Source organism: Alnus glutinosa, chromosome 11 (assembly GCF_958979055.1).
Source record: "Alnus glutinosa chromosome 11, dhAlnGlut1.1, whole genome shotgun sequence".
In the NCBI taxonomy this organism is placed as follows: Eukaryota; Viridiplantae; Streptophyta; class Magnoliopsida; order Fagales; family Betulaceae; genus Alnus; species Alnus glutinosa.
Genome location: NC_084896.1, coordinates 20,671,929 through 20,685,377, shown reverse-complemented (window position 1 = coordinate 20,685,377; position 13,449 = coordinate 20,671,929). Strand labels below are relative to the sequence as shown.

At 36.7% G+C, this 13,449-nt stretch overlaps 1 pseudogene; it reads left to right on the top strand.

Annotated features, from left to right (window-relative positions):
• The first annotated feature begins 1,368 nt into the window (after window positions 1-1,368).
• Window positions 1,369-8,863, top strand: LOC133882762 (L-type lectin-domain containing receptor kinase IX.1-like; annotated as a pseudogene).
• The last annotated feature ends 4,586 nt before the right edge of the window (window positions 8,864-13,449 follow it).

The following is a 13,449-nucleotide window of genomic DNA, read 5'->3' as shown; positions in this document are numbered from 1 at the left end:
AAATTAGCACACAATTTATCCAACTAAAATTTTTCAATTTTAATACAGAAACTGAGACCTTTTTTATTTTTATTTTTTATTTTTCATTTTTTGAATCTTTGGACATCGGTTTTCTTTACATTTTTTTTTTTTCAAAAATCTCTTCACTTTTGCTTATTGATTTTTAATTTGAAGGGAATAATAAAAATATCAAAATTGTGTCATGTTTAATTTACTTAAAATTTACCTTTATATATATACTTTAATTCCTACTTAAGAAAAAAATTTATTTGGCTCCCTTCCATTAAAATAATGAAAGAAGAGAATGATAATGATGATAACGGATCTTTTATCTTTTTCCAACACTTCAAACTTTTTATAATTCCTTAAAAGTCTTTCATTTGTTATTTATCGTCTCATGGCCGACATATTAAACTATCTAGGATTACTTTAATTTAAAAAGATTAAAAAGTCTTCGGAGTTGTTGAACATAACTTAAAGATCTTTATTTATTAATTATTGTACGTTTTTAATTTTTATAATTGGCAAAATAAGTGCATTTTATTTAAACAACATCTGTTTACCGTGTTAGTTTGAAGACATATATTGGTTGGCTTTTCTCTTAGAGTAGTTCCACTTTATTTTATACAATCTGCAATTATTGTGACCCAACCTCCCTTCCAAAGTTCAAATCATGAGTGAGTCCTGGAGAAGGTTATCACGCACTCCCTCCCGTTTTAGCATTTCGATCTCAACAACGAAGTAAAATAAAATGTCTTTGGCTCCTAACATGGGCAGGAGATTCTCTAGAATAATTAAATTTTCCCATTCTTATCAATTTCAATATTACATTAATCTATTTGATTAGTCCAGACCTGTTTTGACCTGTACATATCACCTAATCAATTAAACAGCAATTTTTTTTTTTTTAAAACCAAACAACAACGAGATTTTTTTTTTTTTTTTTTTTGAGAAATGCATTAGTAAACTGTGCTTGATGAAGTTCAAAATCAACATTTCTGAGATTTCTGGCCTACAATAGTCGCAGACTCCGTGCAAAATGCAGACCCAGGAGTAGTGAAAATCTAACGTGACAAATGCCAGGTCAGGGTATACGAAAATGAGAGTTTAAAGGCATAGTGCGTCCAGCATTAATTTTTCATTTCTTATTTCTCGTCTCATGGCCGACATCTTAAACTATCTAGGATCACTTTAATTTAAAAAGATTAAAAAGTCTTCGGGGTTGTTGAAGATAACATAAAGATCTTATTTATTAATTATGTATATTTTTAATTTTTATAATTAATATTGGCAATTAAGTGCATTTTATTTAAACAAGCTAGTACTCTGTCACCATTTTAGGGTTTAAAACAGCATTTGTTTACTGTGTTAGTTCGAAGACGTATAATGGTTGGCTTTTCTCTTAGACTACTTTCCACTTTATTTTATACAATCTGCAATTATTGCGACCCAACCTCCCTTCCAAAGATCAAATCATGACTGAGTCCTGGAGAAGTTTATCACGTACTCCCTCCCGTTTCAGCCTATTGGTCTCCCTATTCAAACCTGCTTTATATAATCTGTTTTGAGGTAATTTTCTTATTACAATCAGCAATTTCTTCTCATCAAACCCAACCTTCCTTCCAAGTTCCAATCATGGCTGGTTACAGCTACAAAATCAAACATTTCCCATTTCCAAAGCCCCTAATCCTCTTTTATCTCTTATTAATGGTTACCGATTTCTTCTCACCACTACGCCCATTTACGAGTGCTTTATCCTTCAACTTTACCAGTTTCGATTCTTGTGACTCCCCTCTAAGATGTGAGGGAGCTTTCGCTCAATACCAAGTCATCCAACTCACCGGCGACCACGTTCGAAGGGTTGATGTTGGTCGAGCCACGTATGTCAAGCCCATGCACCTATGGGACAAGGCATCCGGAAATCTCACAGATTTTACTACCCATTTTTCCTTTGTCATTGACTCACGAAATAATACTAATTATGGAGATGGGCTTACGTTCTTCCTAGCACCTAATGGTTCAACGATTCCTGAAGACAGCGCAGGTGGCGCTCTGGTTCTTGCTAGCCGTGGCCAGGAACTAAACTCGACGGACAATCCTTTTGTCGCTGTGGAGTTTGACATCTTTTTCAACAAAGATTTGGATCCACCCGGTGTACATGTAGGTATTGATATAAACTCCCTGGAATCTATTGCTAATGTCTCATGGTTGGGGGCTAATATTTCAGTTATTGAAGGGAGAACCAATGAAGCTCAGATTAGCTATAATTCTAGTTCTCATAATTTGAGTGTTCTCTTCACTGGTCTCAAAAACAATGTTACTGTATGGCAGTCCATTTCTTATAATATTGATTTGAGAGATCATCACCTCTCTGAATGGGTAACTTTTGGATTCTCAGCCGCAACAGGAGGTTCTTTTGCAATGCATACCATCCGCACATGGAATTTTACTTCAACTTTGGAAGATAGTGTACCCAAACCAAGGAAAAACAACAGGTTGGGATTAGCCATAGGGTTGGGTGTTGGGGGGCCTTTTTTGGTTGGTGGATTTGCTTTAATTCTGTTTTGCTTGTGGAACAAGAATAAGAGTTATACAGAAGAGGATCTTGCCTTTGATAGGTGCATGGATGACGAATTTCAAAGAGAAACAGGACCAAAGAGATTCTCATTTAAAGAATTGGCTCATGCCACCAATAATTTCAATGATGAAGAGAAGCTAGGCCAAGGAGGGTTTGGTGGGGTTTATAGAGGATTTTTACAGGACTTAAACTCCTTCGTTGCTGTTAAGAGGGTGTCAAAAGGGTCTAAACAGGGGATAAAAGAGTATGCATCAGAAGTTAAAATTATAAGTCGATTAGGACATAGGAATTTGGTGCAACTCATTGGCTGGTGCCACGAAAGAGGAGAGCTCTTACTCGTCTATGAGTTCATGCCCAATAGAAGCTTAGACACACATCTTTTTACCGGAGAAAGCTTATTGATATGGGCAATGAGGTACAAAGTTGCTCAAGGATTGGCGTCGGCTTTGCTTTACTTGCATGAAGAATGGGAGCAATGCGTTGTGCATAGGGATATAAAATCAAGCAATATTATGCTTGATTCAAACTTTAATGCTAAACTTGGAGATTTTGGGCTAGCTAGGCTTGTGGACCACATAAAAGGATCACAAACCACTGTTTTGGCAGGCACTATGGGCTATATGGCTCCTGAATGTGTTACAACTGGGAAGGCTAGTAAGGAGTCAAATGTCTATAGTTTCGGAATTGTCGCTCTGGAAATTGCTTGCGGAAGAAAACCAATCAAGCACAACGCCCCTGAAGATCAAATAGTCATGGTGGAGTGGGTTTGGGAGCTCTATGGAATAGGAAAGGTACTTGAAGCAGCTGACCCACGGCTTGACGGAGATCTTGATAAGCAGCAAATGGAGCGCTTGATGATTGTTGGGCTTTGGTGTGCTCACCCGATCGCAACCTTAGGCCTTCAATAAGACAAACAATTCATGTTCTCAATTTTGAGACTCCATTGCCTATTCTCCCATCAAATATGCCGAGGCTAGAATATCTTGCTCCAGCAGTGAATAGACATGCAATGTCACTTTCCGTATCCAGTGCTGCTACTAATTATGAGGGAGGACAAAATCAATATTCAGGCAATAGTTACACCAATTCCACTGTGTTCACTTCATCCTCTACAGCTTCTCAATCTGCATCGCTTCTGCATATACGTTAAACTGGTGAGAGGTACACTTAATTTGAGATTCTTATAATTTATTGATTAGGTGTTCAATTTTTGTCCTACATTATTGCTTAATGTGCTTCATTTTACATTTTTTGTATATAATATACACATATATATTTTTTTTTATTTAAACCTGAAATATGACTTTTTGTGCAACCCCAAAAAAGGATAAAAAAAATATATATATGATTTTGCTTTGAATTGAAGGCTAGTAGTGGTTTTAAAAGCCCCACAAATTTCTTCAAGAGACCCATATAATAATGGCTCTGTAACTATGTACTGAAGAACAACCGAAATATATTTGATTTAAAATGGAAAATGCACCAAATATAACAAGAACAATCCAATCCATACAATCCAAAATCATATCAAGCTAACGTCATGGGAAAAGCCCGATGGCCATGTTTATAATCAATAAACTGAAACTGGAAAACAGAGCAAAACTATAATTTATTTTGGGAGCTCGGGATTTTTTGGGTCACGGATGAAAAGTTATTCCTCGGCAATTCTTACGAACTGATTTTATGCACTGTGAGGAGGACAAAAAATTCTTATAAACTGAGTTTGAAGAATTTCTCTAACTCAACATCTACAAGTTATTTGTGTCATTTGAAATTACGAGAATCACTTCTTCTTTTTTTTTTAATTTATTATTATTATTAGTAATTCTATTAAAAAAAGCAGATAAGAAGTGAAAGAAAACATAATCGAATAAAAAAATAAAGATAAATAGCGGAATAATAAAATAAGAATGAACACAAAGAATTTTACGTTGTTGAGTGGTTTGGTCTATGACCTACGTCTATTATATAAAGTCAAAAGGATTGCAATACAAAATGTTTTATTTTTAGAGCTCACAGATGAAATATAATCCTAATTAAATCTTTTAATTTTGGGTGATTCAATATCATCAAATCCCTAAATTCAAGGTAATCTAATATTTATCAAACAATACAATTCTCACCAAATCCCTAACTTCAGGGTAATTCAAATACACTCTAGCAAGAAGCACATGCTACTAAAAGAAAGACATGATTCTCACATGCTTATGAACACATGCCACTTTTATAAACTAAATTGAAGAAAATTTTTTCGAATCTAATTGACAGGAAATTCTTGTCCCCGCCAAGGCTTTAAAAATAATACCTAAACGGACAAAAATTTCCTACAAACCAATTTGTATGAAATTTTATACAATCCACACATAAAAATTACATGTATCCTTTAAACATGTGAGAATGACATTTTTTTTTTTATTATTATTAATACTATTAAAAAAGTATGTGAGAAGCAAATGCTATTAAAACAACATGTGTTTCTTCTCACATGTTAATGGACACGTGTCAATCTTATACGTGGGTCGTATAAAATTTCTTACAAATCGATTTGTAGGAAATTTATGTCCTACCTAAACCCCAATTAGATCAAAGTTGTCTGTCTCTTCATCTTCAATTACCTCAAGCACTGTATTTTCAATTCCCCCCTCCTTCTCAAAGATATGGTCACACATTTGACGGTCTCAAATTGTGAACTTGCGATGGATTGAACATCATAATCATAATAACATATATTTAATAGAAATATATCATCACACTATATAACCGTTTTTTTTTTTTTTTTTGTTGGATGAATAAATGCTTTATAAAATCAAACATAAGAGACAACAAACCATCCAGAAAAACTGGAAACCAGCTGCTAACAAGAGCAGCAGCAAACAAAGATAGGTATCAGCCAAACAAACAACCTCAATAGCACAAGCTGACACCAACCTCAAACAAACAACGCAAAAGTGATACAATTGGACAAAAACAATCCAACAAAATCGGAAATTGCTAAAGGAACACAACAGCCCATATATAAGAGTAGCAGCTTCCAGAAATCGCAATAGCCAATCCAACACCCGACAGCAAAAGCTGAAGACTTCAACCTCAGAAGTGAGAGAAAACTGCAAATCAACAAGGCTCAAGCTGGAAGGCTCAACTCAGAAAAACCAGAGTCAATCTCCCCAAACAAGAACCAGCCAGATTATCTCAAAATCTGTTGCAGATTCCATTTCTGCACCAGCAGAAGGTTCTTCACACTAATCTTGGCCGAGTATCTAGCAACCAATCTCGAACTAACATCCCACTTAATTTGTTGAATCAGCTTCTCTTCAGAACGGGGAAATTGCCATGTAACAGATCATTTCGATGCCTCCACAAATAGTAAATTGTGGCACCAAAGCAGAGTTTACAAATAGTAGCCTGAAGATTTCTGCCCTTCCAGCACTCAGCACTCCACCTACCAATAGAAGACCATTCAATAGGAGGATTATAAACACAACAGTCAGCCATAATATTACTCCACACCCTTCGACCGAAACTACAGCAGAAAAAGAGATGATCACGGCTCTCTTGGCAAGCAAAACAGGAAAGGCACAAGGAGGAACCTGTGAAGCCCCAACTACAAAGTTTCTCCTTGGTGACAAGAGCATCCCTAAACACCAGCCACAAGATGAAGGCATGCTTTGGAATGGCCAAAGAAAACCAAACCAAATTGTGCCATTCTACCACAGAAAATTTCGGTCTAAGATGTTCCCATGTTTGAGAACAGGAATACTTTCCTGAAGAAGACCTCCAAATAGGAACATTCTCACCTCCTAAACTGATTTCTGGTAGCCTACTCGCTCTGGATAAGTACCAAGTTTTCAGATCTGGCACTATGCCAATACCAGTTATTGTCTCGAGTGATTGATGAAACTTTAGGACCAATAGATCTCCCAGCATCATAAATGGTTCTGAAACCAAATTTATCAAAACGACAACCCTCAGGATGCCATATATCATACCACAAAAAGATTTTCTTCCCATCTCCAACTTTGAAGCTAAGGAATTGTTTAGCAATGCATCTAAGCTTCGACAACTTTTTCCACTATATAACCGTTAGTAAGAATATAAAATGTTTATGGGTAAATTACACATTCCCCTCAACTACAACTCATTTACAAATTGCTACCACGAGGCAGCAACCGTGACACATACTCTCATTAGCTACCAATTGTTGGCAAAAAAAAAAACATTTCATTAGCAAAGTGTGTTAAATCAGTCAAAAAAAAATAAACATGTGACATGCACGTTTCAATTTTAACTTGACATGATGAAAATAATTTAAGTTGAGAATCTAAATTAAAAGAAAAAAAAAATAGAAGAGAAGAAAGAAAGAAAGAAATTAAGAAAGGAAAACTACATTTTACCCCCAAATTACTAAAATTTGCAATGTCCTCCTCTCCCCAAGCTTTCAATTTTTGTAATGTACCATCTTAGAGCAGCTCCAGCAGTTGGAATTAAAGTAACTACTCAAAAGTACCAATCTCTACTCTAACTACCAATTTTCTTAAAAATACTCCAACAATAATCTCTATTCCACTCTTCATTTTCTTTAAATAATATTTTTTTATTGTTTTATTTTCTTTCTCTCCCTCTTCTCTCTCTCTCTCTCTCTCTCTCTCCAGTCACTCCTCCTCGCCAGTGGGTTCACCAGAATTCCACACCCAATCAACTTCTGGTCAAAACAACAACAAACACCAATTATCTCTAGAATTGATCAAACTCAAATCCATAAATCAGGGAACACAGGTAAATAGATATTATAAAATCATTCCCAACAAATCTCATAGGTTTGTCTAAAATCCAACAAGAGATTCACACACACACACACACGGCCGGATGTTCACAACACAACCAACACACACACACACAACCGAAATTATTAATGCCACCACAGGGAACACACCCAATCGGCTAACTAAGGAAGAATTCACATAAAAACCCCTTTCAACCGTTGGGAGTCGCCGGAAATCGCCTCTAGAAGTTGCCTGAAATCACTCTTCAACCGCTGGAAGACGACCTGCAGGGAAATCGGCACCTCCACTCGACGGAAGTCGGCACCTCTCCTCAGTCGACCCACCTTTCTCAGATCTCCTTCTCTCTGATTCTTCTCCTTCTTCGTCGAACCCTAAGTTGGGAAGTGGGGGAAATGCGGGATTGAAAGAGAGGGATAGGAGGAGATACGGGATTGAAAGAGAGAGAGAGAGAGAGAGAGAGAGAGAGAGAGAGAGAGAGAGAGAGAGAGAGAGAGAGAGAGAGAGAGAGAGAGAGAGAGAGAGAGAGAGAGAGGGAGAAACTTTAGAAATGTTTTAGAAATGTTTTAAAAGAAAACTTTAATGGTTTGTTTGGCAACCCATTTTTTCAAAAAAAAAAAAAATCTATTAGTTTTTACTACTTTTCAAAAAAAATCATATTTTATCCAACTTTTTCTAATTTTATCTTACCAAGCCAAACCTCGAAATTTGCATGCTAAATAATAATTGAAATCTTATTTCCAAAAATCGAACACCCAAACATACCTTAAGAGCATTTAATGAAAATAGTTTTACATGTAAAAAATAAAAAGTGAAGTTGACATTTATAAAGTCTGACATACTTTAAGCCTTTAAACTAATATTTGGGTGTATGCACTTATGTATGTGTTCTGGTACGATGTAGAGCACCAAACGCTCACGTGTGTGCATGACAATGGGTTATAGGGCGATAATGATATGCTTGCCTTGATGGCGTGCTTGACCATTCAGTGTTGGACGGTCAAAATCATTTGAATTGGTGTTTTGATCTAGACTATAAGATGGTTCTTAAATAGATCCAATGATTAGATTTATTAGAACATCACTAAAGTAAAAAAATATTTGGTTGTTAATCACTCAAGTAAACTAAGCGTAAGGCAAAATTAATTTTGATCTAATGGTTGAGAGTAAATAATTACCATCTAATGGTTATTATTAAATAATCATTTGATCCGATGCTTGTAATTAAGTGTATGTTAAATAGCAATTTATTATTATTAGATTACTAGTCGTTTTTCTTAAAAAATTATCCGTATATTGTGTTAAATAACAGTTATTTATGTCTAGATAATCTTTCTTTTTTTTTTTTCTTTTTTTTTTTGCTTTCTTTAAGTTTTTCTAACACTTTGAATTGATCATTTATATTTTTGACTAGTCCTCGAGAACTTTCTCGCACGCATTCCTTCCCCGACCGAATACATCATCTATGACTTGGAGATGGAACGCCGTTCGCGGATTGTGGGGTGCTCGTCTTTGGCCTCTCAGTCCAGCCCTTATTGGCAGCATCTCTGGAAAATTAAGGTTCCTCGGTCAGTAACTCTATTTCTATGGCGAGCTTGTCATGAAGTACTCCCAACAAAGAACAATTTATTTAAAAGAAATGTGGTTCCGGCACCTGTCTGCCCTATGTGTGGAGTTGATGATGAAACGACTGGCCATGCCCTGTGGTGGTGTGCCGCTGCCCAAGCCATCTGGGGTTGTTGTGGGGGTTCTATCAACAAAAGTGTGGTGATAAAGGACGATTTTTTCAGTATTTTCTGCTATCTCTGTGATAGGTTGGACACAGACGAGTTGGAGCTTTTGCGATCATAGCCCATAAGATTTGGCTGAGGAGGAATTCGATGGTTTTTGGGGGCCCAATTTCATCCCCCTCTTGTTTGATGAAAGGTGCCAAAGAGCTGTTGGGAGATTATCGGAAATCCTCCGTGGATGCTGCGAATCGGGAGAACGGGAGTCCTGGAGCACTTTCGCGGTGGAGTAAACCAGCCGCCGAATCCATCAAGATAAATTGGGACGCTGCTTTGGACGTTCGGAAGAAACGTATGGGAGTGGGAATCATTGCCAGAAATGATATGGGCGACGCGAAGGCAGCGTTGTGCACAGCGCTTCCCTATATCCAGAATCCTACTGTGCCTGAAGCCTTTGGGGCTAGGAGAGCGGTGGAATTTGCTAGAGAAATGGGCTTCTCCTCAATTGAGATTGAAGGGGATTCTCGTGAAGTGGTTCTGGCTTTGGGGAACTCAGGGGATTGCTGCGTTTCTTACAGAAACTTAGTTTCAGAAACTCGGGCTTTGCTTTCCTTTTTTCCTCACTGGAAAATTGGGCATGTGGGGCTTGATGAGAACAAGGCTGCTCACTGCTTGGCTAAGCTAGTTGTTTCCCAGTTCTGTCAATATGTGTGGATAGGTGTTTGCCCCTCAGCTATTGTGGATATTGTCCATTCTGATATTTCTTAATGGAAAGACATAACTTTCCCTTCAAAAAAAAAACCAAATGAGGCTTCTGCCTCTTTTTAACAAAAGGCCCTTTTTTTCTTTCTTTTCTTTTCACAAGCTTCTAGAACAAGCTGGCTTCTTCAAGAAGCTACTCCAGATGTGTTTTCTTTGAATTATTGTTTTCAATTTGATATTAGGTAGTTAGAAGTTATTGAATTTTGGGTTTGGGTAAATGATTACATGTTGGGGTGTGGAATGTTGAATGTAGAGGTCGATTTGACCATTACTCTTTGCGTAACAGTTGTTTCCTTTCTGTTGTGTTCATCATTTACTGGTAGTATTAGTTTCAGCGTCATGGTTCTTTTCAATTCCTAAGTTGAAATGGAGATGGGTTTTAAATTTCAGGTCATATTGTGTTAATTTCAATGTGATTTTAAGCAGAGGTGGATACTGTGATTTACAGCAGTTCACTTTAAATGTCATTTACAAAAGAATATCTATTGAGATATATCGTTTACGAGTAATCTTCTTACAAATTTTTACATAATTCTAACAATTTTTTTTTTTAAGACAACCATTGAATATTTAGGAGTTACATGTAAAAAAACAAATTCAATGATTGATCGTAAAAAAATGTAGTTAGAATTGTGCAAAAAAAACATTGCTCTATCGTCTACAAATCCTCAGCTGTGGTTGTTATGGAAATTGATATTTCAGCGCATCATTCCTTTCCTGACTTGATTGCCATTAGGTACAATATTTCCTTAGTTATATTGATCGTGATTCAACTCTAAATCTCTAAGCTGTTGTTGTTGAAAATCTGTACAATAGCTGCATAAGGTAAGTCTACATTATATTGCTGAAAGTCTGCACAAGAAACAGAGGAGTTGCTCTGTTCATGCTAGCAAGAAACAGGGGCTAACAAAGGAGATAGTTTCTTCATCTCTGTGCAAGTATCTATAACATTACAACCATTTGCTCTTCCACAAACTCTGATCTAATGAACTTATTTGCACTTCCAACAACCCCCACTAAGAATTTGGATCCCTGAAATTATAAGATGCATGCCGAATTTCATAGAAAAACTATTAGAATCCGTAGATTGAAGCGTAAGACAAGAGGGTGCTCCCGAAAAGCATAGTTTAGCAAACTAAGGGTCCAAGAGTAGCAATCTCAGAGCATATGTATACGAAGAAGAAACTTGACAACCAAACAGAGGACAAAGGAATAATTCTGAGACTTGATGTCCTGTTGTATCCATTTTAAATCGGCTTGCTTTCAACAGTATATTAGGTTTAGCCACTTTATCCAAATGAGTTAGTGAGTTTAAAGAAACATGGAAGATGCATTAACATTACGAGAATTTACAAGACAGTTTTTGAGAGTAACAAGGCTCTGTTACATACCCCCCAAAACAGAGCACAAAACTAACCAACAAATCCTCCTTTATGAACCAAAATAAAAACATAACATAAAACAAAATGCTCCACGCCAGCAAGTGCGAGGATAGATCGTTCTGCGCTGTGAGCTTGGTGAAATCGCCAAGTCCACCGCGCTTAAAGGGGACGCCTTCGATAGCCAAAACTCTGGCTTGGGCTGACTGTTTCAGATCTCTTTGTTCCAACACCGAACCAGATATGCTCTGGGGGTAAACGGGTTTTCCCCAGCGAAACAATCGCCGGTGCTAGTCGTAGCCAACCTGCATTGACAGAAAATGAAAACACGGGTAAAACAGTGGCACACAGTGTTGAAGTGTCCCACATTGCTAAGAAATTCTTGTCTTGTAGACTTTATAAGCTATGGATACCCATCCTTTCTTATGGTGTCTTTTGAGAGTGAGTAAGGCCCATGGACTTTTACATGGTATCAGAGTAGGTTCCTTTGAGAGTAACAAGGCTCTGTTACATACCCCCCAAAACAGAGCACAAAACTAACCAACAAATCCTCCTTTATGAACCAAAATAAAAACATAACATAAAACAAAATGCTCCACGCCAGCAAGTGCGAGGATAGATCGTTCTGCGCTGTGAGCTTGGTGAAATCGCCAAGTCCACCGCGCTTAAAGGGGACGCCTTCGATAGCCAAAACTCTGGCTTGGGCTGACTGTTTCAGATCTCTTTGTTCCAACACCAAACCAGATATGCTCTGGGGGTAAACGGGTTTTCCCCAGCGAAACAATCGCCGGCGCTAGTCGTAGCCAACCTGCATTGACAGAAAATGAAAACACGGGTAAAACAGTGGCACACAGTGTTGAAGTGTCCCACATTGCTAAGAAATTCTTGTCTTGTAGACTTTATAAGCTATGGATACCCATCCTCTCTTATGGTGTCTTTTGAGAGTGAGTAAGGCCCATGGACTTTTACATGGTATCAGAGTAGGTTCCTTTGAAAATGATGAGCCTTTCCCTCCCATTGTTGAACACGTGTTTGGTCAAAAGATACCACACGTGAGGGGGCGTGTTGAAGTGTCCCACATTGTTAAGAGATCCTTGTCTTGTAGACTTTATAAGCCATATACACTCATCCTCTCTTAAGGTGTATTTTGAGAGTGAGTAAAGCCCATGCACTTTTACACACAAAAACAACAAAGTTGGAGAATAAAAGAAAATGTGAAACAGTGTAGTGAGACTCAGCATACTTATAGTGAGAGATGAGAAAGAGAAAAAAGGAGAGAGAAGGAGGGAGCCCTTCACTATGAGGGCAAAAAAGGAAAAAAAAATAAAGAATAAAACTGCATGTGAGGTGCGTGATGGGTTGACCGTTTGAATTAATGACGCTGACCGACGGAAGGGGGTAATAGTATGAATATGGTATTTGCATGCTCTCTTTTGGTTGATGTGTAAATTTGTGGTGATATATTGGCAATGACCAGTAGTTAATAGGAGAAAAAGTAATGACCTAAAAAATTGTCTTACCTCATACTAAAAACAACGGTAGAAAACCCTCCCTCATCATCATTTCCTTGAATTCAATTTAAAAGGTACAAAAGATAAAAAAAATGAAAATAAATAAATAAAAAAGAAGCAAATTGAATATATAAATTAGAAAATAAGGACAAAAAAAAACGTAAATGAAATAACAAAATCATAGAAAAAAAATTAAAAAACATGAAAAATGGAAAACACTAATATAATAGAGAAGAACTATCTTTTCTGAATATTTTTTTTTTAGTTCTAATGAAATTCATTGGTATAGGAAGAAGTCCGGTCAAAGAGAGATTTGTTCTTTTAACCATCCTCCTCATATATAACGTAAAAAAAACTACTTTTACAACCAAAATTTAAAATAAATATAAATTATTAATAAAAAAATTAAGGATAAAAAATAGAATCAGAAGAACAAAAGCGCATAAAATAAAGACAAATAAACATATTACTTACCATTATGTGCTACATTATTTACCATTCAATTCGGTGCTTGAACACGGCCCTTGCAAACTTAATTTCCAAAACGCAATAAAAAAAAAAAAAGTAAATAAAGATTTCATAAAGTCTACGGGAGAGATTAAAAAGCAAATGCTATAGTAGTATTACAAACAAAGAAGTTCCAACATGACAAAAAGTTCGCTCCCGTTGCTTTGAGCACCATTCCTGGTGATGCAACATTGCGAAGCTGCAAAC